Below are 26,746 nucleotides of genomic sequence, written 5' to 3' on the forward strand. Positions count from 1 at the left end.
TGATGTCATTTATGTACTCTGACAATAAATCTGAAATCTGGTGTCTGTGGTTTTTAAGTCAGCTACAGTTCTTGTGGAGTATGTTTATATTTTCGGCACAACATCATGGGTTGAAGTGCTAGTATTGTGCTGTAATGTTCTAATTATTATGTCATTGATGTGTATGCACTCACACAATTAAGACTCAGAGATGTGATGCTTTCTCATCCTTCTAATAGACTAACATGGCTACTGCCTCTTGGGTTTCCTTTCGGATCATCTGGGCTGTAATGGGCGGTTGCTGCAGTTGTTCTTGGTTGATAGCGGCTGCCTCTGCTGTCCATTTAATAATTTCTTCTCATTGTTCTATCTTGGGTAGCGGTATGCATGATAAGGCATCTGCATGGCTGTTGAATGTTCCTGGTTTATGTTTTATGTCATAGTTATACTTCGCTAGTAGCATGGCCCATCTTTGAATTCTGGATGCAGCTAATACTGGTTTACTTTTGGTAGCCACAGGATTAAACTAAGAGGCTTGTTGTCTAATCCAGGTGAATTTTTTTCAATAAAGATATTGGTGGAATTTTTTTACACCAAAAATTACTGCCAATCCTTCTTTTTCTAGTTGGGCATAATTGCATTCACTTTTTTTGTGGTTAATATTCACAAAGCATACGCTACTGGTTGCTCACCTTTTTCTGTGATTTGGGATAGTACCACTCCTAGATCCACTGGTGAAGCATCCACGGGTGGTGTAACTTCTTTACTAGGGTCATAGTGGATCAGTACCTTATTTGTTGATGTTAGTATTTCCTTTAGTTGATCGACTGTGTTTTTAGTTTCTGCGTTCCAATACCATGTTTGATTGGTAATTGGTTTAGTGGGTTACATAGTGTAGACCTATTAGGGATATGTTTTCGGTAGTGATTAACAAGTCCTAGGAAGGACTGTAATTCCAAATTGTTGGTTGGGAATGGGGCCTTGCAAACGGCTTCTGTTTCTGCTGGATTCATTCCCACCCCCTCATTGTTAATTGTAAACCCATGGTATGTTACTGAGGGATGCATGAAGACACATTTGTCCTTTTGTAATCATATATTAGCTTGTTATAGTCTGGTTAAAACCTTTTCAAGGTTTTGTAAGTGTTCACTGTCATTTTGGCCCGTGATGATGATAACATCAAGGTGACACCCAACTGAGAGTCCACGTAGTAATTTGTCCGTTGAAAAATCGCAGGTTCTGCTGAAATTCCATAAGGCCCGTGTGTAGGTGAATAGTCCCAGATGGGGATTGATTGTCACCTAGTCCCTTGATTTTTTTTTTTCCCAATTCTATCTGTTGATATGCTTGTGACAAAAATTTTTGCCCTCCGTTTAGTGCTTGGAACAATTTTTCTGCCTTGGGCATTGGATGTTCGGGTATTTTGAATGATGGATTGATGGTGATTTTGTAATCACCGCAAATGCAAATTTCTCCATTTGCTTTTTGTACGGGTACGATGGGTGCTGCCCAATCGCTGTATTGTATTGGTTCTAATATGCCTTCATATGTTTTAGTCTGTTTAATTCAGCCTCAATTTTTTCTTTCATAACAAATGGGATTGTTCTGGCTTTGAAGAATTTTGGTTCTGCATTACCTTTTAATTGCAGTGTTGTTTGAACACCTTTGATTTTTCATTGTTTGCATTGTACTTGAACCATCCATTTTCCAAACACTTTGATTCCGTCTCCTGTAACAGATCTTAGAGTTATTTCAGTTGTTTTTTACCAGGAGGTAAAAGCATTCCTTTACATGTTACGGCATAAAGGACATCTCTGCCCCTGTGTCTAACTCCATCTTCAGGGGGTGTCCATTTATTTTTAGCTGTATAAAGATTGCTGCATTTCCTCCATCTATTCTTTGGATGTGTAATATCTCAGGAACTGAAATTTCAGGAGTATGAAGGTCAGCGGTCGGGCTGTTATCATCATTGTTGCTAGTGTTACAAACCCAAAGGACTCCAGCAGCAATAGATATTCACCAAGACAAATGGTTACTTAAACAAAAGTTGCTTTTAATTATCTTTAAACATGAAAATAGAATCAAACTTTAACTTATCACCATTGACTTACTTCCCTAACTTAACCCCATTTTAATTCTAAGCAGATGTGTATGTAATCTGTGTATAAGTTCAGAAAGGTTATTTGATTCATAGTCCAATCTCACTTCTCATTTCTCCAAGTTCACTGGTTGCAGGCAATTCTTATACTGTGCACAGAATTTAACATTGATAAAGTTCACCAAGTTTTGCTGCTTGAAAGGTAAATGGTTACCGTTCAGGAAGGTTCTTGTCGGTTTTCAGAGAGAGATTTGTTGATTCAGGACATCCACAACTGATGTACTTCTATCAGTCACTTCTGTGTCGTGCTGTCGAAATTTGCTCCTTCAGGGTTCTCCAGATGATAACTTATTTCTTTCAGATCAGCAGAGAGTTTCTTTTTGTTTCTCTTATTCCAAGTGAAACATTAGACAGCCAGTCCTCTCCTCTTGCATGAACCACAAGGGCTTTGACCAGGCTATCTTTCAAATATGGAGCTTTCCATAAGATTGCCAGCTTGTCCTGTTCCAATCCGAGCTGCTTTTGCTGGCTGTAAAACAGTGCAAGATCTCTCTCTCTGAGAGAAAGCCTGTTTGACTCTCTATGCTTGCAAAACCACATGATCCTCCTAGAACAACATTCCCTTCCAGACAATCTGTGGCTCCAGCAAGATCTTTCATCTGTTGCCTTTTGTAACAGCAATCCATTAGTGAAGTCTTTTGAGCACTCTTCAAAGCTACTGCAAAAGCTGTGAGGCTCTGATATATCTAGCATGGGGCAGAGCTCCAGTATTTTAAATAAGATCTGTTTTAAAGTGTTTGTATGTGACCTACTCTAACAAACCTTTCCCAATTTATCTCGGAAAAACATATCTATATACTCTGTCACACTAGGTTGCCTCTCTCTCTCTACAATTGTTTTGACTTTAGCTGCCTAATTATTTGCAGGCCACCTGCACTTTCGAAGCAGACATTTAGCTTTGATGTGTCCTTCTGTTTTGCAATGCTTGCATTTAGAATTTCTGAAGAAACAGTTTTCTGGTCAGTGGTTATATTTCCCATAACGGAAGTGCATTTTTGGCGGGAAGATCTCCCGACCAATAGGTCTGGTTGACCCACATCCAAGTTTTTATGTGTCATTTCAGAGCTGCAGGCAACACAAAATACAATCTGTAATGTAACATCTTCATCCATCGCTTATCATTTTTGCCTTTCTTGGCGATTTGCCAGTCCCATCACTAATCTGTCCTGCAGTGCTGGATTTAGAAACTGCTCAAAATGACAGCGCTCCGCCAGTTTGTGCAACGATGCCAGGTATTCACTTACTGTTTCTCGTGGTCCTTGTCTCCTTTCATAGAATCGTTGCCTTTCTGCCATAACTGGTGGTTTGGGGCTGAAATTGTTCCTTAGCGCTGTGCATAATTTGTTGAATGTCTTCATCCCTGGATTCTCCTGGAACAGCAAGGTCTTAAAGAGGTCAAATGTTTTGCTGCCCATTATACTGAGGAAGGGTGCACATTTGTGGTTTATTGGACCTTCCACAATATTGTGGGCTTCGCAGTAGTAGTTAAACCATTCTATGTAGTTATCCCAAATTTCTTCTACTTCATTGAATTCCCTGAACTTTCCCTCAGCCATCTTGGCACGCTTTCACCTTGATCTTTTGGCAGAAATTTGGAGTTGTTGGATAGTCATTTTCTACCTTTCTGTTGTTTTCTTTCTCACAGTTGGTACATAGAGTATGTGTAGGGTTTGTTTCGTGGCTCATTGTCACTGTTCTGTATGCATTCACACAATTAAGACTCGGAGATATATGATGCTTTCTCATCCTTTACTTCTATTAGACTAACATGGCTAATGACACACGAGGTTATATATATGGAAGGGTGACATCATGATATCCAGCAGAGGGCGGGCTTACACCCAACAATCAATATGACAGTGCATGGATGATATGGATGCTTTTAGGTTTGATCCTGTTGTTGGCAGCTGCTCAAGATCCTTGATATTTGGATACCAGATAGCAATAAGCTGGCTCTAGAGAGCCAATCCTATTTTAGAAAATGATTACCCATCACTCTCAGAGCAAAATCAGCTGGAGGAAGTCAACAGGTCAAACAGCATCAGTGGTTAAAAAAAAAAATTGTCAACATTTTGGGCATGAACCTTTCAAGACTGAGAGTGCAGAGAGGAGATAGTTAATACAATGAGGACAGGGTGGGAAGGGTTAGACCAATAGGGGATTACGGAACCAGGGATGGTAGAGGACGATGGACCGTCTTTGTTTCAGACCTGCATGAGACCACCTTCAGCTCTTTCACTGGTGCATCAAGATTGTATTGGTACGGTTTCTGTACTCATGCAGAATTGGACAATTTAATTACATTTGTTACTACTTGTCCCTATCTCTGAGGAAATCCCAATCTTTTCGGATTCAAAACAAAACTTTAAAAGGGAACCATTCCCTACAATCATTTGATGTTTGGAGATTTCAAATGAAGGTCATTAGCTACTGCTTGGAAGACATTAATGGGACATTGCTATCTCATTAATGTTCTTGGTAATGACAGTGATATCTTGCATACAAATCAGTGTTAGGTACGAAAAATAGAGTAAATATATTTGAAAATCAAGAAAAAGCCTAGCCTTAGAGAATGGAAGCTGTTGGAGAGTGAGACAGGGACAAAATAATGTAAAAGTTGCAAAATGCAAAGCAGGATGATACAAGAACTACAGATGCTGTAATCTAGAGTGAAAACCATACTGCTGGAATAACTCATCAGATCAGACAGCATCATCTTAGTGGAGGCAGAGGGATAGTCAATATATCTGGTGAGTAGAAAGACATGCCCAGCTACAACCAATAAGCAATAGTAACTGTTCTATCTCCTGAGATATGAACAGATTCAGTGGCCAAACACTTTTTTTCATTTATTTGTAATCAAACAATTCACAGGTAATTAAAATGCACATTCTTAATTTTATTCAAGGTTATTTGTATACATTTTGGTTTGACCATGTAGAAATTACAGTACCTTTTATACATAGTCTTGTCATTTCAGGGCATCATAATGTTTGGGACATTTGGCTTCACAGGTATTTGTGAGTACTCAGTTATGTTTAATTGCTTCATTGGTCCAAGTATATTAGAGTCTGTAGTTGCCATTTTTCAACACAAGGACCAGAGTTGTGCCAATGAAAGTCAAAGAAGCCATTATAAGGCTGAAAAACAAGAATAAAACAGTAAGAGACATTGCCCAAATGTTAGGATTATCAAAATTAACAGTTTGAAACATAATCAAGAAGAGTGTACTGGTGAGCTCAGTAATCGCAAAGGGACTGGTATTCCCAAGCGTACATCCAATAGATCAGAAACACTTCAGGCGGTAGGTGTGGATGTGTCAATAACTACTGAATACAGAAGACTTCATGAACAGAAATACAGAGGCTGCACTGCAAGATGCAAGCCATGGCAAAGGTGGTATGCTTTAGATCTTGGGAGGTTCCTTTACGCTTCCACACTTTGCTCCTGCTATTACTCTGATACAGGTTAATCTTGGTCTCATCTGACCACAAGTCCTTTTTGCAGAATTCTATAGGCTCTTTTAAATACTTCTTGGCAAACTGTAATCTGGCCATCCTGCGTTTGTGGCTTGCATCTTGCAGTGTAGCCTCTGTATTTCTGTTCATGAAGTCTTCTGAACATTATTGAATATTAATGAACACTAATCTTTGACACATCCACAACTGCCTCCCGAAGAGTGTGTCTGATCTGTTGGACATACGTTTGGGAATTTTTCTTCATTGTGATGAGAATTCTTCTCTCATCAGCAGTGGAGGTCTTCCTTGGAATACCGGTCCCTTTGCAATTACTGAGCTCACCAATATGCTCTTTATTCTTATTGATGTTCCGAACAGTTGATTTTTGGTAATCCTAAGGATTGGGCTATGTCTCTATTCTTGTTTTTCAGCCTCAAAATGGCTTCCTTGACTTTCATTGACACAACTCTGGTTCTCGGGTTGAAAAATGCCAACTACAGACTCCAAAGATGATCAAAAGTTTAGATTAAAATGAAGGTATAAACTTTGCTATGGGAAACTCGCAGTAGGAGAGAGAGAGGAAATAAATAGCAATAAACAGCAATATTGGACAATTTTTAAACAGCATTGGAAAATTGGTAGCGCTATAACGCACAATTTATAAAGACTGTGGGGATAAAGCAATGGAGGACCTGACTTCCCAGAATGTTGTGTGGCAAAGAAACCCCTCTATGAATGCTCCATGTATGCAGCCGGGCATACAACCCTTTTTCTGCTGCATGGAATTCTGGGAAGTCAGGTTGGCCATCACTTTTCCCCATGATATTTATAAATTGTACGCTATAGCGCTACCAACTTTCCCATGCTATATAAATTGAACACGAGGTGCTACCAACTTTCCCATGCTATATAAATTGTGCGCTATAGTGGTACAAACTTTCCCACCCTGTTTAAAAATTGTCCGCTATTGCTATTTATTGCTTGCAATTTCCCACAGTTGCTTATAAAGATTTATATAGGTTGGCACAACAACAACAGGAACTTAATTATGTTATAATTATGCACGATTAATTTTGTTCAAATATAAGATCATAATACATTGATCAGGATTTAGGGCTACCATTGCTCAATGCATCATGACATCACCAGAAAAAGGTCGAACAGTTCTAACCCTGGGGTGGCTCCTTGTGAAAGTGTTCACTGTCCCGGTTAGGAGTGGTCAAGTGTGAAAAGCCAAATCCCCATTCTTATCTCAGGTCACTGAACAGCCAATTTAGTGGGATGCAAGTGTGCAAGGAATTAAAGACCGTTTCATGTAATATATGTATTGGAATATTCAGAAAACAGCTGTGATGAGATTTGTTGTTTGTGAATCTGACTCAAAAATTGAATTGTCATCCATTGTCAATGAGAAGCATATTTTACATTGAGTATTATTGTGACAAAACCAAGCAGAGGTCTGTGAAAATGACTGTGAAAAAAATATTTACCATGTAAATATAACTATTAATGTCAGAAGAGACAACTTAGCTAATACCTGTCAAACCTGCAAGAAGATTTATCACATCGATGTCTTCAAACTACATGTATTTGTCATGTGTATTTGTGTGGTCTGGTGAATTAAAATAAAAATTGCCACATTCCAGATTAAAATAGTTGATCTTTATCCACTAAGGTAAGGAAGACTCTTTGTTCTCATTTTATCTTTGAATTATTCAATAGTATTCTTTTGGTAAAGTTCCATTTATGTTTCTTTCTATCCAAAGCTCTTTGTATATAAGTCAAGAGAATCTTCCATCCTCAAATAATGTTCTGCAGAAAAATGAGTGTTGGGAGGTTGCAGTTGTGATGGAGGCATGAAATTTCAGAGGGAATTAGCGAAAGGAATTCTCACTGGAAGAGGGTTCACTGAATTGGCTGTAGGGAGGCTGTCCCATTATACACACGAAGAGTAGCCTTTTCAGTTTTATCTTCTGATAAAATCTGAAGTTAAAGTTCTTAAGTGTGTATATATAAGTACAGTAAGCATCAGACTTGTCAGCCACAAATGAGCCTGCAGCTGACGTGGACATTTACCCCCTCCATAAATCTTCGTCTGCGAAGCCAAGCCAAAGAAAAAGAAGATTAAACTCAAGTCAAGAGTTTGACAGGTAATGGAAATAAGCAAATTTTTTTGAAACCCCCCCGCCCCCCCCCCCCCCCCATTCACTTTAATGCAAAGCTTCTCACTCGTTAATTGCCTGGAACAGCCAGAGTTTCTCCAAGCTTCCATTATCCACTTTGTTTCTAACATTGTCATGAAACATCTCCATTAAAGCTCAACAATTAATGCATTAACTTCGCAGCTGCACTCTCTTGACTTTAAACTGAGCTGATCTGCACTATGAGAAAGAAAGAGAGGGCAAGGAAAAGCAGTAAAATCTCCATTATCTGGCACCTGTGGAGATTACTTTTACTTTAACTAACTAACTGCATTAGGAATACATCATTTAAAAGACAAAAGACAGCGCAAAATGTAAAGGAGTTTGAGAAAAAAAATGTAATTATATAAAGTTCACTTTAATCAAGTAATTCCTGTAATTTAAATTCAAACCCTGGTGTCTCTGGTGCTGTAACAGCATTGTGCTAGCCATTACACTAACCGTGTTGTCATCATAATTAACCCCCTCCCCAAAGTTTACAGAAAAAGCCTTATTAATATACTTGATATGAATAAAAATAAAGACTCCTACTAAACAGGGATAGGGAGACACTTTGGGAGAGTTGCCTCAACAGTGAGCAGCATTGACTGGCTCTTCATCCTGAGGTCCCAATCAGTCCCTCGGTGCGACCCAACTCATCTTCACAAAAATGTCCTGGTCAGGCCCACCTTTCCCACATTGACAACCCGCAGAAGCCTAATAGCCTGAATATGCATGAGATTGATCTCAGAAGCTAAGCAGGCACAGGCCTGGTCAGTACTTGGAGGGAGACTACCTAGGAACACCAGGTGCTGTAGGTCTCTGTGAGGGGTGCTGAACGAAGTGGTGACCCTCTGACTCTCTTACGATAGACAAAGAATTTCATGTATGCTACATTCTAAATGTAGTATTATGTGACAATAATGGAACCTTTACCTTCACGCTAGTGGCAACAGTGGAAATAAGGGCTGACGGGCTTTACCAATTCAGTGGGTCAAATCTCCCTGTGTTCAACAAAGTCTCAGCGCTCCCCATCTCAGCTCCATCTTCCCAGTCTTATTTTATCTAAAATCTATCTATCTATTTATTTATTTCCTCTGAGGGTTTTTTGCCATTTGTAGTTTCCGGTTGATTGAATGCCTGATAATGGGGATTTTACTTTATGTTGTTAGATGTCGAAGTGTTTCAATTATCTGTCTTCAATGGTTATAGTTAATAACTGGAAAAATGGTAAAAGAATTAATAATAAAGGTTCTACCTCACAGTGAGAAACTTAAAAGGGCACAGGGATGAAGAGGGTGGCAGGGTTAGTGTAACAGTTAGTACCAGGCTAGTGCAGCGCCAGTGACCCAGGTTTGAATCAACGCTGTCTGTAAGGAGTTTGTACATTCTCCCCGTAATTGTGTGGGTTTTTTCCGGGCACTCTGGCTTTCTCCTACCTTTCAAAAACTTAGAGGTTGAAGGTTAATTGGGGTATTGGGTGACATGGGCATGTGGGCCAGAAGAGCCTGTTACTGTCCTGTATGTCTAATTTTTTAAAAATTAAAAAAGAATAGATGAAACATATCATGGATCCATAATTTCTTCCACAAGCAGCCTTGTTCATTTGGTTTCTCCCCCTTCTCTATTATCAACCAAAGGTAACCTAATAAGAGGCGTACAAGATGATGTGAGGCATTGATCGTGTGGATGACCAGAGGCTTTTTCCCCAGAGCTGAAATGGCTAACGTGAGGGCGCATAGTTTTAAGGTGCTTGGGAGTAAGTACAGGGAGGAGGTAAGAGGTAAGTTTTTCACTCAGTGAATGGTGGATGCATGGAATGCTCTGCCAGAAACAGTGGTAGAGGCAGATACAATACGGTCTTTTAAGAGACTATCAGATAGGTACATGGAACCGAGGAAAATGGACGATGATGAAGTGAGGAAATTCTAGGCAGTTGTTAGAGTAGGTTATTAGGTCGGCACAACACTATGAGCTGAACGGCCTATACTGTGATTTAGATTTCTATTTTCTAAATGAAAGTGTGTGAGTTGTCAAAGTTTCTTACTCTCATGTCTGCAGAGCCTCCCTATTTTTGTATTAAGAACACTTGGTGCATTAAGGATGTACATAGCAAATTAGTTGGAAAGCACTCCAAATGTTGTTGTTGTATTATAAATCAGTGAACAGAAGGATATGACAGCAGCTGAAAAATAATTAAGAATACATTGCTGCTGCTTCAACAGGCAAGTGTCATGGCTGTACAAAAAGGAAGTGCACAATTATACAGTATATGAGACTGGACATGTGAACTATTAAATTTTACAGGACACCAGTGTAGGGAGTCATTCTTCTCATATTATTTCACAAAGCATCATATCACCTCTGTAAGATTAATGGAGTCATATTCTAGGGGGGCAATAGTTCAAAGTTCAAATTTATTGTACTTGCATGACATCACATACAACCCAGAGATTCCTTTTCCTGTGGGTCAGGCAGAATTTCTACTTAACGGAAACTGTTAAGATACATATACAAAAGAGATCAAGACTAAACTATAAAAATAAATATTCAATAATAAATAATGTGGGAAGTAATCGTCTGTAGTGGCCCTCTTCTGTGGCAATCAAGGAAATGCTCTGGGTGGTGAGCGCAACCAAGAGCTAGCAGACTGTGCAGTGGCACTTGCCCCAGCAAACGAATCGGCGGACGAATGGCTAGGGCAGCGTAAGGGCCAGCGACCCCAAAATGGCGCTGGCCCATCTGCACAGCCAACAGACAGGGACAACATGTAGGGAAGAAGGTATTGTTATGTAGAAATGTACTCACGTACAGAAAACCTGCTTTTGTTATGTAGGCCATTAGGTCAGCTAAAGGGGGAAACAGCAGGAACGCGAACGGCATAAAAGTTGGGCTTGAGCCTCCAATAAAAGAGACCTGTACCTGACTACACTCGTGTGTGTCTTTCTTCCGAGTAGTTTCTGATTAGCCCGCTGTTTATGAGTCTGATGGTGGAGGGGTAGCAACTGTTCCTATAAGACAGAGGAGCAGAAATAGGCTATTCAGCCCATTGAGTCTGTCTTTCCATTTAATCTATTTTTCCACAGTCCCACTGCCTAGCCTTTTCCCCATAACCTTGGATGCCATGACTAATCAGGAACATATCAATCTCTGCCTTAAATATACCCAATGTCCTGGCCTTCACAAATGTCTGTCACATCAAATTCCTTTGATTTACCACCCTCTGGCCAAAGAAATTCCTCCACTTCTCTGTTCTAAGAATGAATCAATTTCCCTACTGTAACTTCATCTGAAGTTGTGCCGTCTTGTCCTGGCCTCCCTTACCATGGGAAATAACCTTTCTACCATGCCAAAATGTGAATACGGTGGTACAAGTCTTGTGACATTTGTAATGATAGTGATCATGTTTGCATGGCCACTAGCAAGTCCTTAATTATAGTAACTGTTTGATTAGATGGCTGCCAGCAGGGGGCTGATATAGAGCAGGAGACACAGTATGCATTATATGTAATGGAGGCTTGCAGCCTCATGGCATCCCTCATGGTGCTGCTTACAACAACTTCAAAGTAAAGAACTTTTTTTTTCATCCATGTGTTGTCTAAGAACTCACACATATGAATACAAGATGAAACAACACCTATATCCCTTTTTTGATGGTAGCAGCAAGAACAGATCATGTCCTGGATGGTGTGGATTTTTGATGAATGCTGCTGCTCTCTGACAGCAGTGTTCCATATAGATTTTTCTCTGATGTACTGAGTAGCATCCACTATTTCTGGCAGGGCTTTCCTTTCAGAGGTATTGGTGCCCCCATACCAGGCCATAAGGCAGCCAGTCAGAACACTTTATACTTCACATATGTAGACGTTTCCCAAGGTTTCTGACGTCATACCGAACTTCCACTAACTCCTAAGGAAGTACAGCCACTGAAGTGCTTTCTTCATGATGACATTATTGTGCTGGATGCAGGAAAAGACTTCTGAGATAGTGATTCCCAGGAATTTAAATTTGCTCACTTTCTCCATCTCTGGTCACTGGACTGTACACATGTGGCTTTCCCTTCCTAAATTTTACAGTCAGCTCCTTGGTTTTGATGATATTGAGTGAGAGGTTGTCAGTACACCATTCAGCCAAGTTTTTAATCTCCCTACTGTATGGTGACTCATTGGCCATTTTTATATAGCAAACTACTGTGGTATCATCAGCAAATTTGTAAATGGTGTTGTCGTACCAAGCCACACAGTCATAGGTGTAAAGTAAGTAGAGCAGGGCACTAAGTACACAGGCTGTGGTGCTCCAGTGCTAATGGAGATTGTGGAGGTGATGTTATTGCAAATCCTTACTGTTTGGGCATCTGCAGATGAGGAAATCCAAGAACCAATTACACTGGAGTATTGAGGCCCAGAACAATAAGGGTGTTGTGCAAATTTCTGGACTGCTTCCTTTCACCAGTGCTGGCATTGCACCCCTTAAGTTTGGAGAACATCAGCCAACAATCAGTTTCCAGTTCAAGCAGTTATTGATATAAGCACGTAGAAAATCCAATATTGTACTACTGAGACAAAATGTATAAATCTTTTAACAGCTGAGACAATATGAGTAACCCTTTATAAATTCAAAGCCAGAATTGATCAAGAAGCATGACTTCAATATCATTTCTCAAAATAGCCTCCAGTAATATTAATCAAATTCTCTTCCAGCTTCTTCGTAATATTGACCTTTCCTACACAATTTTCTGAAAATAGATTTTGACAAAATTCATTGGTTTTCTTTCCTTGAATTTTGTGCAAATCTGACAGAAGGGCTGCTGAATTGGATTGACACTTCAGAGTATGCGATGATATTAAAGCACAAACTGTGTTGATGAAAGCTTATCATTTCTTTTCAAAGGAAGATTAAGTTTGCTGAACCTGTCAAATATGTCTTGGTAAATTGTTTAGTAAGACCTGTGAACATGCTGAGATTTTTTTGATGAATTGGTGATCACATCAACAAAACATATGGTAACTCTCAATGGTTTTGCAGGGTATTGGCAAAACGATTTATTATAAGACACCCATCAAAGTTTTTGCATAAAGTAGACAGTGCTGGGAAAAATAGTGGTGGTACTGCCGAAGCTCCTGTTACTGCAGTGCTTACTGCTGGAATGGATCTGGGAGAGTGCGGAGTGGAGACATAGAGCTGCTCTCCAGGGGCTAAGCACTGATTTTAAATGGCCTGGTAAAGGAGCCAACATATTTTAATTAAAATCCTGCAACCATGGAGTCTGTAACCAAGATGGTAGCACATGTGCTCGGCAGAGGCTATGAGGAGTTGCAAACTCCGGGGGAGCAGCGGTCTGGCGCAGGACACCAGAAACAGGAAGAATCTCATCGTCCTGTGGATTGACCTCCACTCTGACGCTCCACAGCAACTGTACCACACTGATGTAGCCATAGTTAATCCATTTTGAGTACTACTATTACATTGTGCATCTTCATCAGAATTGAACAAAAGCTTGTAATACAAACATCATTCACAATTCCATCCAATCATTTATTTTTCCCTATCTCTGCAAACTGTGAAATCAATTTACTTCATGTTTTTGTGTCGCATATCATCCAAAATTCTGACTAGCTACTTACAACAGTTCCTCATGGAATAATATAGCAATACAGTAAGTTCTCTTGATCTCACATTCTTTGAATTATACAGAAAGAAATTGATGAAATCTTGGGGATAAATTGGATAAAGATGGAAAATATGTGCTGGGACTACAGTGCCAAATTAACCATTAGCCATTTCATCTGTGCACATACAAACTTCATGCTCAGACCTGATTGTACAATTTCAAAATGTGCTGCTGTTTGCCTGAATACTCAGGTAGTAACTGTCAGAGATGAGATTTTAATTTTTTTTAACTCCTTGGATGGAACGATACTGATCATTCAAAATACTATGAGGAACGTGATGAGCATCTGTCTCAAAAATATTTGAACAGCTCATTGAAAAGAAAGTCCATATAGATCAGATGTTTCCTTTTTTGACCAATTCAGGAATATGTTCAACAATGAGGTGGTTAACGCACAAGTAGGGGCAGCTGGTATGGAGTTTGTGTGGAAAGACAAGCAGATAAGGTAAAATTGCAGCCATGGGGATGAGTTGCAATGCAACAGGGACACAGTCAAAAAAAAAGTAACAAATACAGGGCTAAATATTTTGTATTTAAATGCATGCAGCATAAAAAATAAAGTGGATGACCTTGTAGTGCAGCTATACATTGGCAGCTATAATGTTGTGGTCATCACAGAGTTGTGGCTGAAAGATTGATGTCATTGGGAGCTGAATGCCCAAGGATACATAGTTTATCGAAAGGATAGGCAGGTAAGCAGAGGGGGTGGTGTGGCTCTCTTGGCTAGGAATAACATTGAATCATTGGAAAGAGGTTAGATAGGATCAGAAGATATAGAATCATTGTGGGATGAGTCAAGAAATGACAAGGGTAAAAAAAACTGACATTTCTATACAATAGCTGAGTTGTGGACAACAAATTGCAATAGCAGATGGAAAAGGCTTGTCAGAAGAGCAATGTCATGGAAGTCATGTGGTTTTAACATGCAAGTAGATTTGGATAACTAGATTTGTTCTGGATCTCCATAGAGAATTTGTAGACTCCCTGTAAGATAGCTTCTCAGAATTGTTTGTGGCTGATCCGACCAGGGAAATGGTAATTCTGGTTTGGATATTGTGTAATGAACCCGAGTTGATAAGGAAGCTGAAGGTAAGGAAGCATTTAGTAGGCAATTATCATAATATAGAAACATAGAAGATAGGAGCAGGAGTAGGTCATTCGGCCCTTCGAGCCTGCTCCGCCATTCAATGAGATCATGGCTGATCTTAAAGTTCAGTACCCCGTCCCCGCCTTCTCTCCATAACCCCTAATTCCCTTATACTGAAGAAATAGATCTAATTCCCTCTTAAATATATTAAATGAACCTGCCTCTACTGGTCTCCGTGGCAACAAATTCCACAGATTCACCACCCTCTGGGTAAAGAAATTCCTCATCTCAATTCTAAATGGTTTGCCTATTATCCTCGAACCATGGCCCCGGGTTCTGGACTCCCCCACCATTGGAAACATCCCATCTGCATCCATTCTGTCTAGTCCTGCCAGAATTTTATATGTCTCTATGAAATCTCCTCTCAATCTTCTAAACTCCAGCGAGTACAATCCCAATTTGCGTAATCTTTCCTCATAAGTCATTCCTGCCATTCCAGGTATCAGCCTGGTGAATCACCTTTGCACTCCCTCCATTGCAAGAACATCCTTCCTCAGATAAGGTGACCAAAACTGCACACAATACTCCAGGTAGGGTCTCACCAAGGCTCTGTACAATTGCAGTAAGGTATCCTTATTCCTATACTCAAACCTTCTTGATATGAAGGCCAACATACCATTTGCCATTTTAACCGCCTGCTGAACCTGCATGTTTGCCTTCAGAGACTGGTGCACAAGAACCCTTAGGTCTCTCTGCACTTCCCCATCTCCCAATCTATTGCCATTCAAATAGTAGTCTGCCCTCCGGTTTGTATTACCAAAGTGGATAACCTCACATTTCTCCACATTGTAGTGCATTTGCCATGTATCTGCCCAGTCATATGATAGAATTCACCCTGCAATTTGAGAGGGAGAAACTAAAACCAAAAGTGTCAGTAGACCAGTTGTGAAATGAGAAGAATGACTCCCTACACTGGTGTCCTGTAAAATTTAATACCAAGGAGACTACAGAGGTATGAGAGCGGAACTGGCAAAAGTTAATTGGCACACAAGCAGGAAGTATGACAGAGCAACAATGGCTGGAGTTTCAGTGAGAAATAAGGAACTTGCAGGACATGTATATTCCATAAAAGAAGAAATATTTGAATGAAAAAAGTAACACAACTGTGGCTGACATGAGATGTCAAAGCCGAAGTAAAGGACCCATGAGGGTGGGAACATAGCAGACTGGGAATCTTTTAAAAGCATACTGGGGCAACTAAGAAGGTCATAAGAAAGGACCATAAGTAAATACAGTAGAACCCCTGGTGTCTGACAACTATGGGGATTGGTAGATACCAGATAATTGTATTTTCCAGTTGCTTGAGACTTTCTCTTACAATGTCTAACTAATACACCTGCATTAAAAACAAGCACCTTAAAAGACAAAGGCAAAAATACCATACTGTACTTGCCCTGAGCAAACCTCACTTGCATTAATATATAAACCTAAAAGTATTTTACTTTATTTTCTTAAGTCACATTCTTTGAAAACATTTAACCATCTGCAAGTTCCTCCCCCTCCAATGAGCCACCTGAAAGATGAACAAGAGCATTTTATAGATAAATAATCCCCTCTCTGCCACGTTTATAGATTAAACCTCTGACTAGGATGACTCTTACCAAACAGAGGTAAGGAGACACTTAAAGAGTGTCACCCCAATGGTGTGCAACATCAACCAGCTCTTCACCCTGGGCTATGCCAAGATTGGCCAAAATCAACATGGTTTCCTTCAGGGGAAAATCTTGCCTGACAAACCTACTGCAAATTTTTTAAAGGCTAGATAAAGGACTATACAGTGAATGTTGCATATTTAGACTTTTAAAAGGTCTTTGACAAGGTGCCATAAATCAGGCTGCTTCACAAATTGAGAGACCATGGAATTACAAGAAAGATATTTGTTGATAGAGCATTGGCTGATTGGCAGGAAACAGAAAGTGGGAATAAAGGGATCCTATTCTGGTTGGCTACCAGTTACCAGTGGCATACCGCAGGGTCAGAGTTGGGGCCACTTCTTTTAATGTTGTACATTAATGATTTAGATTGTGAAATAAATGGCTTTATGGCTAAGTTTGCAGATGATACAAAGATAGATGGAGGGGTAGGTAGTGAGGAGGAAATTGAGAGGTTGGTGTGAAACAGATAGATGAGGAGAAAGGGCAAAGAAATGGCAAATTGAATGCAATGTTGGAAAGTGTACAGTCATGAACTTTGGTAGAAGGAATCAAAGGCAGACTATAATTTCACTGGAGAGAAAATTCAAAATTTGGAGGTGCAAAGGGTCTTGAAAGTCCTTGTGCAGGATACCCTCTAGGTTAACCTGCAAATTGAGTCACTAGTGAAGGTGAATGCAATGTTGGCATTCATAGCCAGAGGATTAGGATACAAAAGGAGGGTTAGCTGTTGAGGCCTCACTTAGAGTGCAGGATACAGTTTTGGGCTCCTTATTTAAGAAAGGATGGACTGGCTTTGGAGAGAGTTCAGAGAAGATTTCCAAGAATGTTTCCTGGAACGAAAGGATTTATTGAGAAGTGGTCAGGTGGAGCAGCCACATTAGGAATGTTTGACGGCTCTTGGACTGTACTCCTTGGAGTTCAGGATAATGAGGGGGGACCTCATACAAGCATTTCATGTGTTGAAATGCCTGGACGGAGTAGATGTGGCAAAGTTTTTTTCCTATGGCATAGGAGTCAAGGAAAGGAGGGCACAACTTCAGGTTTAATGGTTGCCAATTTAACATAGAGATGTGGAAGAATTTCTTTAGCTAGATGGTGAACCTCTGGAATTTGCTGGCACAGGCAGCTGTGGCTAGGACGCCGGGTGTATTTGAGGCAGAAAATGATAGGCATCTGAATAGTCAGGGTATCAAAAGTTATGGGGAGAACACTGGGGAGTGAGGCTGAGGGGGAGAATGGATCAGTTCATGATGGAATAGTATAAAGGACTCAACAGGCCAAGTGACCTATTTCTGCTCCTATATCTTATGCTCTTATGGGTTTCAATGTTACTCAACCCTGAACTCATAATTGTCTTGGTCCAACCACATTGAAGCTGCAGTCAAGTAAGCACATGTGTGCCAGATGGTGGAAAGAGGGGACCATACCAAAGCCAGGACAGTTATGGGAGTACGACTAGAGTGATGGATGGGTCGGATTCCCATTAGACAGTTATTTTTAATTTAAATGTTATATTTGATTTGCCTGTTATGTTGAAGGTAAATGCTGCCAATGTCATGGTTAACTTACTAGTATTTTCTCTGAACATTTTTTAATTGATTCGAATGGCGCAATTAAATGGCACCGAATTTGAGCTTATTTCTGGAGGAAAAAAAATAGAATAATTTTTAAATGATGAGCAATTGAAAAGGATTGGCATTCAAATGGAACGGTTTATTTGCATGCAAATTACTGAAAGTTAACATTTCAATTCCACAAGTAATTAGGTACGTTGCCATATTACAAGAAGATTCAAGACATTTTGCTCAAATTATATGGAGTGCTGGTGAGGACACATTTGGAATTTTGCATATTGTCCAGTTTCCCTATCTGAGAAAATATGTATTACAATAGAGAGTGCAGCAAAAGTTCACCTGACTGAGATGTGAGATGGCAGATTTATCATACAAGGAGAGATCTCGCCATTCTGAGCCTATACTGTTTGGAAGAATGAGAGATCTCATTGAAATGTACAGAATTCTTAAGGAGATGGACAGGGTAGATATTATTTTGATGTTTCCCATGGCTGGGTTGTCTAAGACCAACACCCACACTCTCATGATAAGTGGTTAGCCATTCTGGAAAGAGATGAGAAATTTTGTCATCCAAAGGAGGGAGAATGTTTGGAATTCTCAACTCAACTGGGTTATGTTGCCTTGGAAAGAAGTAACTCACTCTTCTCTGTGTGTGTGTGTGTGTGTGTGTGTGTGTGTGTGTACAAATCATTCCCATTTCTCCTGGTAACACCATCCATTGCACATCTAGTCTGTGTGGTACAAACCTCCCCACTTCTTGGTGCCCCTTCCCCAGCCAGGAGACTCAATGCTCCACCTGACTACTTCTTGGTGCTCCTTTCCTGGCTCCACCCGACCACAGGCTGCTCCACCTGACCACTTCTCAATAAAGGCATACACAGGACATACACACATAAGAGGGAGTCTGTACATATGTGATAGTTACAGGGAAAGGTTATATTGGTTGGTATTATTCAAAAACATTGAAACCGACAGGTCCAGTCAAAGCTCCTTGAACTCTGCTCATAGCACCAAATGTTGTTTAGATGGGTTCAAATAGAATCTAGGCTGTATATGTGTTATCAACAAACAGTGGTCTTTATTTATGCACAGAGAAACTCACAAAAGGGCAGACACTCACAGACTAACCCAGAATAATACTCAAATAACTACACATCGGGTACAAATAAACCGCTACTAAACATTATTAATTCCTGATTTGGAACAAAAGGGTTAATCACACAATGCCCATCCACCCACAAGCAAACCACACTAATGAACAGTAAATTAACAACAACTTACAAGTATATCAAATCAACCTAGTTCCCAGCATTGACCATGGCTCAGGATCTGGATGGGCACCGCAGTCAACCCTCTGATGCCCACCCGTGGCCAGCGGCCTGGACGTCAGTAATGGTCTCGAAGCAACAGCAAAAGAGGACGAGCAGGCTCCACATAAGACTTTTCAATGCAGGACCTGTTCCTGTGACCTGCTCAGACCAATAATGCATCAGCCTCACAGGTGGATAGATCTAACCCTTGATTGGCAACTCATGTCAAGTCGTCAAGTTTATTGTCATCTGATTGTACAAGTACAAACCGAAGAAACAGCGTTCTCCGGTCCTTGGTGCAAAAACATGCAGACACACAACCAGATATAACACACATACAGACAAACAATACATATGCAAGACAAGTATTTTATCTATACAAATAAATAAATAAATAAACTTTGCTTTGTACAAATGAGAGTCTTGGATAGTTAATGTGAGCAGTTCCTTTGGTGGTTCAGCATTCTTATTGCTTGTGGGTAGAAGCTGTTCCTCAGCCTGATGTGTTGGCTCTGATACTCCTGTATCTCTTTCCATCCGGAGCAGCGGAAAGATGCTGTGTGCAGGGTGGAAGGGGTCCTCAATAATTTTGCGCACCCTCTTCAGACAACGATCCCAGTAGATCACATAGATGGAGGGAGACTTCAGTGATCCACTCTGCCACTCATGTTCCTGAGGATTGACCTACGATCCGTTTTTCTGCAGCAACCATACCATACTGTGATGCAACTGGCCAGGCCACTCTTGATAGAGCTCCTTTTGAGGGTTGACATAATTTAGCTGGTACCCTCACTTGCTTTGGTCTTCTCAGGAAGTGCAGTCATTGTTGCATCTTCCTGACAAGTGAGGAGATGTTGAGTGTCCATGATAGGTCACTAGTTAAGTGAATTCTTAGGAACTTAGTGCTCTCTACTCTCTATACTACAGGGCTGTTGATGTGCAGTGGAGGATGGTCATTCCTGGTCCTCCTGAAGTCCATGATCATCTCTTTCATCTTGTCCAGATCGAGACTCGGGTTGTTACTCTCGCACCATTTTACGGGATTTTCCACCTCTTCTCTATGTGCGAATTGTTGCTGATGAGGCCAACTACTGTTGTCATTTGCAAATGATGATACTGTTGAAGCTGGATTTGGCAGTGCAGTCATGGGTCAGTAGCATGAACAGGAGTGGGCAGAGCATACCCTGAGGTGCACCAGTGTTCAGCGTGATGGTGCTCGACATTCTGCTACTGACCTGGACAGACTGGTCTTTCCATTAGAAAGTCAAGGATCCAATTACATAGAGGGTATTGAGTCCCAGTGAAGACAGCTTCTCCACTAGCCTCTGGGGAATTATCATATTAAATGGCAAGCTATAGTCAATGAACAACAGCTTAGCCAATGTTGCATTGTTCTCTCGGTGGGTCAGGATGGAGTGAAGCAACAAGGCTATAGCATCATCTGTGGAACGGTTTCTTCTCTCAGTGAATTGAAATGGGTCGAGCATCTCTGGGAGGTGTGTTTTGATGGGTTCCATTACTAGATGCTCAAAGAATTTCATAAGGTTGGAGGGCAGTGCCACAGGGCAATAGTCATTGAGGCCTGTTACTGTCGCCCTCTTGGGTACCAGGGTGATGGTGGCTGTCTTGAACCCTGCAGGAACAATGGACTGATGCAGTGAGGGGTTGAAAGTGTGCATGAAGACCTCCGTCAATTGGTCTGCACAGTCCTTCAGTAACCGTGCAGGTATTGCCTGGTCCCTCCGCCTTGAGTGGGTTCACCTTAGATAGGGTTCTCCTCACCTCAGCCGTGGGTATGCAGGGGGCCCATTCATCAGGGGGGCACGGAGCCTTCTTTGTCGTCATCCTGCTCTCATCAAACCGTACATAGAAGGTGTTCAGTCTGTCTGGAAGGAGGGCATTATTGTCCTTTATTCAAAAGATGGACTTGTGATCCATAATCCCTTGCAAAATGTACCTCGTGTCACTGGTGTCGTAGCTATCTGTGGATCTTTTGGACATGCCCCTGCTTTGCCTTCCGGATTACATGGGACCATTCAGCCCTGGCTGATCTTAGTCCCATCCTACACCCTTTCCTGAAGGCAGCATCACTAGTTCTGATAAGGGCCTGGATTTCTGCATCCAACTATGGTTTCTGTTCACCCTGGTTGTGAAGCATTTGATCTCAGTGCACTTGCTGATGTAGCCAGTCACTGAACATGTGTACTTCTCTATGTTTACATGACCATTATAGGTGAGCATCTCCCTGAAGCAGGTCCAGTCCATGGTCTCAAAGGTGAGGTGACTTCCAACTAGTTTTGAGATGGAGAGGTCACGTGACCATCCACAAATAACATTGCAGCTTCTCATTATCTTTTATACCTCTATCAGCTCACTCCTCATCCTCAGTTACTCAAAGGAGAAAAATAACTCAATCTTTCCTCATATGGCATGAAGAGTTATTGAGGGACAAAGATTGCAGATGCTGGAATATGGAGCAAAATGTAAATTGCTGGAGGAAATCAGAGGAAAAGAAGCATCCATGGAGGCAAAGGGATGGTCAACATTTCAGATCAAGATCCTCTATCAGAAGTTATGGAGTTAGTGCAGGCAAGTGTTGCTGATATGGAAGGTCAGGAATAATCTTGCTATATGGTAAAGCAGAGAGAAGGGCTGTATGACTTATCCCTGCTTCTATTTACATTATATTTACACAATAAATGGCTCCTTACATGTTTTGTAAGTTCTGGGTTCTCCAATGTTGATTTGAATGGTATTGGAAGAGAACTGCAGTTTAATTTGATCACCGGCATCAAAACAACAATGCATGAAGTTTGACATTATGATTGACCCACACTAAATTCTCCTGTTGCATACAAATTATGCATGTGGATGCATCAAACATTTTATGGATGCTTCAGGTCGCAACAGTACAGAATTATTACATTACTTCTGAAGCAATTTGGGCTGTCCTAAAAGACGTAAGCTAAAGGCAAATGATTTTTGTTTATCCTAACACAATAAAAGGTTAAGACTGGAGTCAATTAACCTGGATTTCCATTGGATGTTACATAAAATATATAGGCAAGACTGGAGCCATGGTATAAAAAAGAAACAAATAACAGGACAAATGCCTGAATGACAGCGAAATTCTAAATTAATAGTAGGGTTCCAAAAGACAATGATTATTTACTTGAATTAAATATATATTCAGTAATGGGAAGAAAAATAAATATTTTGTGCAAGGAAGCAGAGAACAAATAATCAATCTCATGATCCAATATTCTGATAAACAGGTCCAAGTGGTTTAACCTTGCTTATAGTTGGAAAATTTCTAATTTATATTTGCTCTGTTTCAAGAATCTCTGTAAAACTGGATGGACTGGATTGAAGCATACAAACAGTTTTGATCATATGATTCTATGCTGTTTTTTTTTAAAAGATAATTAAAAGCACACACCCCATGAATGACATCAATCAATTTGTAAACCTTTTATAGTTATAAATTCATACAGCATGGAAACAGACTCTTTGGCCCAACTGGACCCTGCTGACCAAGGCGCCTTTTTTTCTTTGAATATTTTATTTAAAATTTTTGTCCATACATGAAATCAGTTACAAAATTGAAAAAGGTAAAAAAGAGAAAAAAATAAATCCATTATACATTCCATGATGGTTAAATCCCCCACTCCCCCCCAACCCCCTCCCATCCTAGAAACCTCGAAAAGAAAACGAAGATAGAACAGAAAAAAGAAAAGCAAAGAAAAAAGAAAGGATTGCCAAGAAGGTGCCACTCACCACCCGGATCTCCATTATATATTCTTATTTAATTCTTTGGAGAAGGTTAATACAAGTCCCTAGAGTAGGAAAGCATCTCCAAATTTATACCTGAAATTTGTAAATATAGGTGCCAGATTTTCAAAAAAATATAATTATTTCTTAAATTATAAGTAATTTTCCCAAGGGGAACACAACTATGCATCTCAGCATTCCATTGTGCCATTCCTAAGGTGAATCAGATTTCCAGTACATTTTTTTGCTACTGCTAATGCTGTTTTGATAAATTCTGTCTTGTGTTTAGATAATTTCAAATTTGGTCTTGTCCCTACGATCTTCCCCAATAGAAATAGTTCTGAATTTTGTGAAAGTTAATTCCTGTAACCTGTTGTAAAAAAACATTCCTAAATCTATCCAAAAAGTCTTATCTTGGGACATGACCAAGTCATATGTTAAAAAAAAATCTATCTCTTCACAATCTAAAATATTGATCTGATAAATCTGACTTCAACCTATTTAATTCCTGCAGCATGAGATACAATTGATGTAAAAAATTATATTGAACCAACCCAATGCTTACATCCATTGTATCATGAAGATCAGACCAGTTTGTTCATAAATTCTAATATTTGAATCTGATTTTCCATCTCTGTCCAGACTTATGAAACCCCGTTTAAGAGTTCCCATTTGAAGTAAAAGATACATGGTGAAAGTAAATTTCTTTATATTTTGCTTTTGGATCAAAATCTACATTATTGGGCCTAATTTATCCCTTAAATATGCTGTTAATTGAAAATGGCAGAAGTATTTGTTATTAAGTATTCCATACTTAATTTTTAATTGATCAAATTATCTCAAATGTCCTTCTTCATAACAATCTTCAAAATGTCTTATCCCTTTACAAGAACAGGTATTTAAAAATTGTAGAAGGAATGTCTATTTTGAATCAAAGGTGTTTTAGGTGATATGCCCTCCCCCCTCCACCTTGTTCCAATTTCACAATTTATCTTGTTCCAAATATTAATCATATGTTTTAACAGAGGGGCTTCTTTCTCAAAAGATATTCATTTCACTTCCCATTTATATATAAAGTCCTTTTCTATTCTCTCTCCTATTTTCTCCAACTCCATTTTACCCATACAGATTTCTCTCCTTCCTCTAAAAATGAGGTGAGAAATCTCATTTGTGCTGCTTGATAATAATTTTGAAAATTTGGAAGTTGTAATTCTTTTAATTCATATTTCCATGTTAATTTTTCTATGGAGAACCTACACATCTTTCTCTTTCAAAGAAATTTTCTTATATATATATATTATATATATATATTTAATTCCTGAAAGAACTTGTGAGGTATTGATATTGTTGAAAAAGATATTGTACTCTTGGGAATACATTCATCTTAACACAATTAACTCTACCCACTAATGTTATTGGTAAAGCCATCCACCTATTCAAATCTTCTTCAACTTTTTTAAGGTGAATAATTAGGTTTATATAAATTATTTCAATTATTATATATATGTATCTCATTAATCAGCCATTTAAATCTCTTTAACATTGAATATAATCCCCTCCTCTAAGAGGCATAATTTCTCTTTTGTCTCAGTTAATTTTATAGCCCAAAACATTTCCACAGGTATTTATAAATTGTATAATTTTATATTTTAAGTGCAGCTTTCATAAAGAAGTTGCTGTTTCTGTCAAGTTTATAAAGACATCAGCAGCAAATAAATTAATTTTATATTCCTCTTGATTAACTCTAAATCTTTCAATATCAGTTTTGCTGCAAATTGCTTCTGTGAGCGGTTCTAAAGCTAAAAAAAATAGAGCTGGAGACAATGGACAACCTTGTTTACTAGACCTAGTTATTTTGAATCAAAGGTGTTTTAAGTGATATGCCCTCCCCCCTCCACCTTGTTCATTTGTTACAACTTTGGCTTTAGGCTCATTATATAATGCTCTAATCCAAATTGAGAAAGTGTATCGTAATGAAAATCTTTCCAGCATTTTGAATAGAGTCCTATTCAAGTCTATCAAATGCTTTTTCTGCATCTGGAGCCACTGGAACACTCAAGCCCCTACTCTTTTGTGCCAAATGTATTATACTAAGTAATCTAGTTACATTGTCGGTAGATTGTCTCTTTTGATCCATATTTATTAATTTTGGAAAAGATTTTGTCAATTTATTTGATAAAATGTTAGCAATAATCTTATAATCTGAATTTAACATTGAAATAGGTCTATAGTATGACAGTTTTAATGGGTTCCTATCTTTTTTTGGTATCACAGAAATTATCGCTGTTGAAAAATATTTTGGGAGAGTATTCATTTCTAGACCTGATCTAATATTTACATAAAATGAAGAATCAATTTATATTTAAATTCTTTATAAAATTCACCTCAGTTTGAGTGAAAGGAGAATTAAATTTACCTGTTCTTCTAAATTTAACCTTGGGAATCATATTTGTGATGAAAATCATCTATTTTCTTATCATTTCTTTGTGATTCAGATTGATATATCTTAGAATTAAATTGTTTAAAAGTTGCATTAATTTCTTGAGGTTTATAACTTATTGCATTCAAATCTGTTTTTATTGCATTAATCATTGTTGAAAACTGTTCTTTTGCCTAGCTCATAGTACTTCTGTTTAGTTATTATTATTGCTTTTTCTGTTTTATATGTTTGCATATGTATACTGATGTATTATATGATTTTGTTAACAAGTTGTCTACATTTATCCTCCGAGCCTATCCTTTGAAGGTCTTTTTCCAAATACCATATCTCTTTTTCCAATTTTTCCATCTCTCATATAATCCTTCTTAATCTTAGAAGTATAACATAATTTGTCCTCCAAAATATTGCTTTCAAGGCATCCCATAAAATAAATTTATTATTAAACAAATTAGGATTAGTCTCACAAAATATTTGAATTTGCCTTTTAATAAAATCACAAAAAATCTGGTCTTTTTAACAGCATAAAATTGAAACTCCATCTATAAAATTATTCTTCTTTGTCAGATATTGTAACCGTCATTATTAAAGGTGAATGATCTGATAAAATTCGCGCTTTATATTCAGCTTCAATAATTCTACCTTATAAGTGCGCTGATATTAAAAAAATAAATCAATTCTAGAAAAACAAATGTTTGTTTGAATAAAATGAATAGTCTCTCTCTCTTAGATAGATCTTCTCAATGATTCTATGAAATTCAGTTCTCTCTTTAATGCCAAAGTGGTTTTTTTCTGCTTTTGATCTATCTAATGCTGGATCCACACAAAAATTAAAATCTCAACATACTAAAATATTTTCATAAGCATCTGCTAAATTGAGAAATGTTTCTTGAATAAATTCCTCATCATCCACATTTGGCGTCCATAAATTCATAAGAGTCCATAGTTCTGAATAAATCTGACAATGTACAATTACATATCTCCCTGCTGGATCTGTTAGTACTTTTTGTATTTTAACTGGAAGATTATTCCTCATCAAAATTGTAACTCCCTTCATCTTTGAATTAAACGAAGATGCTTCAACCTGTCCCACCCAATCTCTTTTTAATTTTTGATGTTCCTTTTCTTGCCATAAAGCTAAAACAGCTCCCATTTTCTTAATATCTGCCAATACTCTCTTCCTCTTCCAAAATGCCATCTGGAGCTATACCAATTTGCCTCTATTTGACTAATTCCCTCTCATCCTTTGCTATTCATAAACCTATCCAAATGTTTTTTTTAAATGTTACAACAGTTCCCACCTCTACCACTTCTTCTGGCAACACATTCTATATACATTTTTGGGTTGTACGATTTGCGTAGCAGTTAGTGCAACACTGTTACAGTGTTATGAGCCCAGCGGACCC

General features: G+C 38.9%; 1 long non-coding RNA gene across 2 annotated transcripts in view; it reads left to right on the forward strand.

Annotated features, from left to right (window-relative positions):
• Nucleotides 1-26,746, forward strand: part of LOC138749841 (uncharacterized) — a 90,652-nt gene that overhangs the window by 4,524 nt on the left and 59,382 nt on the right. The gene's annotated exons all lie outside the window — the stretch shown is intronic.

Source organism: Narcine bancroftii, chromosome 1 (genome assembly GCF_036971445.1).
Source record: "Narcine bancroftii isolate sNarBan1 chromosome 1, sNarBan1.hap1, whole genome shotgun sequence".
Classification (NCBI taxonomy): Eukaryota; Metazoa; Chordata; class Chondrichthyes; order Torpediniformes; family Narcinidae; genus Narcine; species Narcine bancroftii.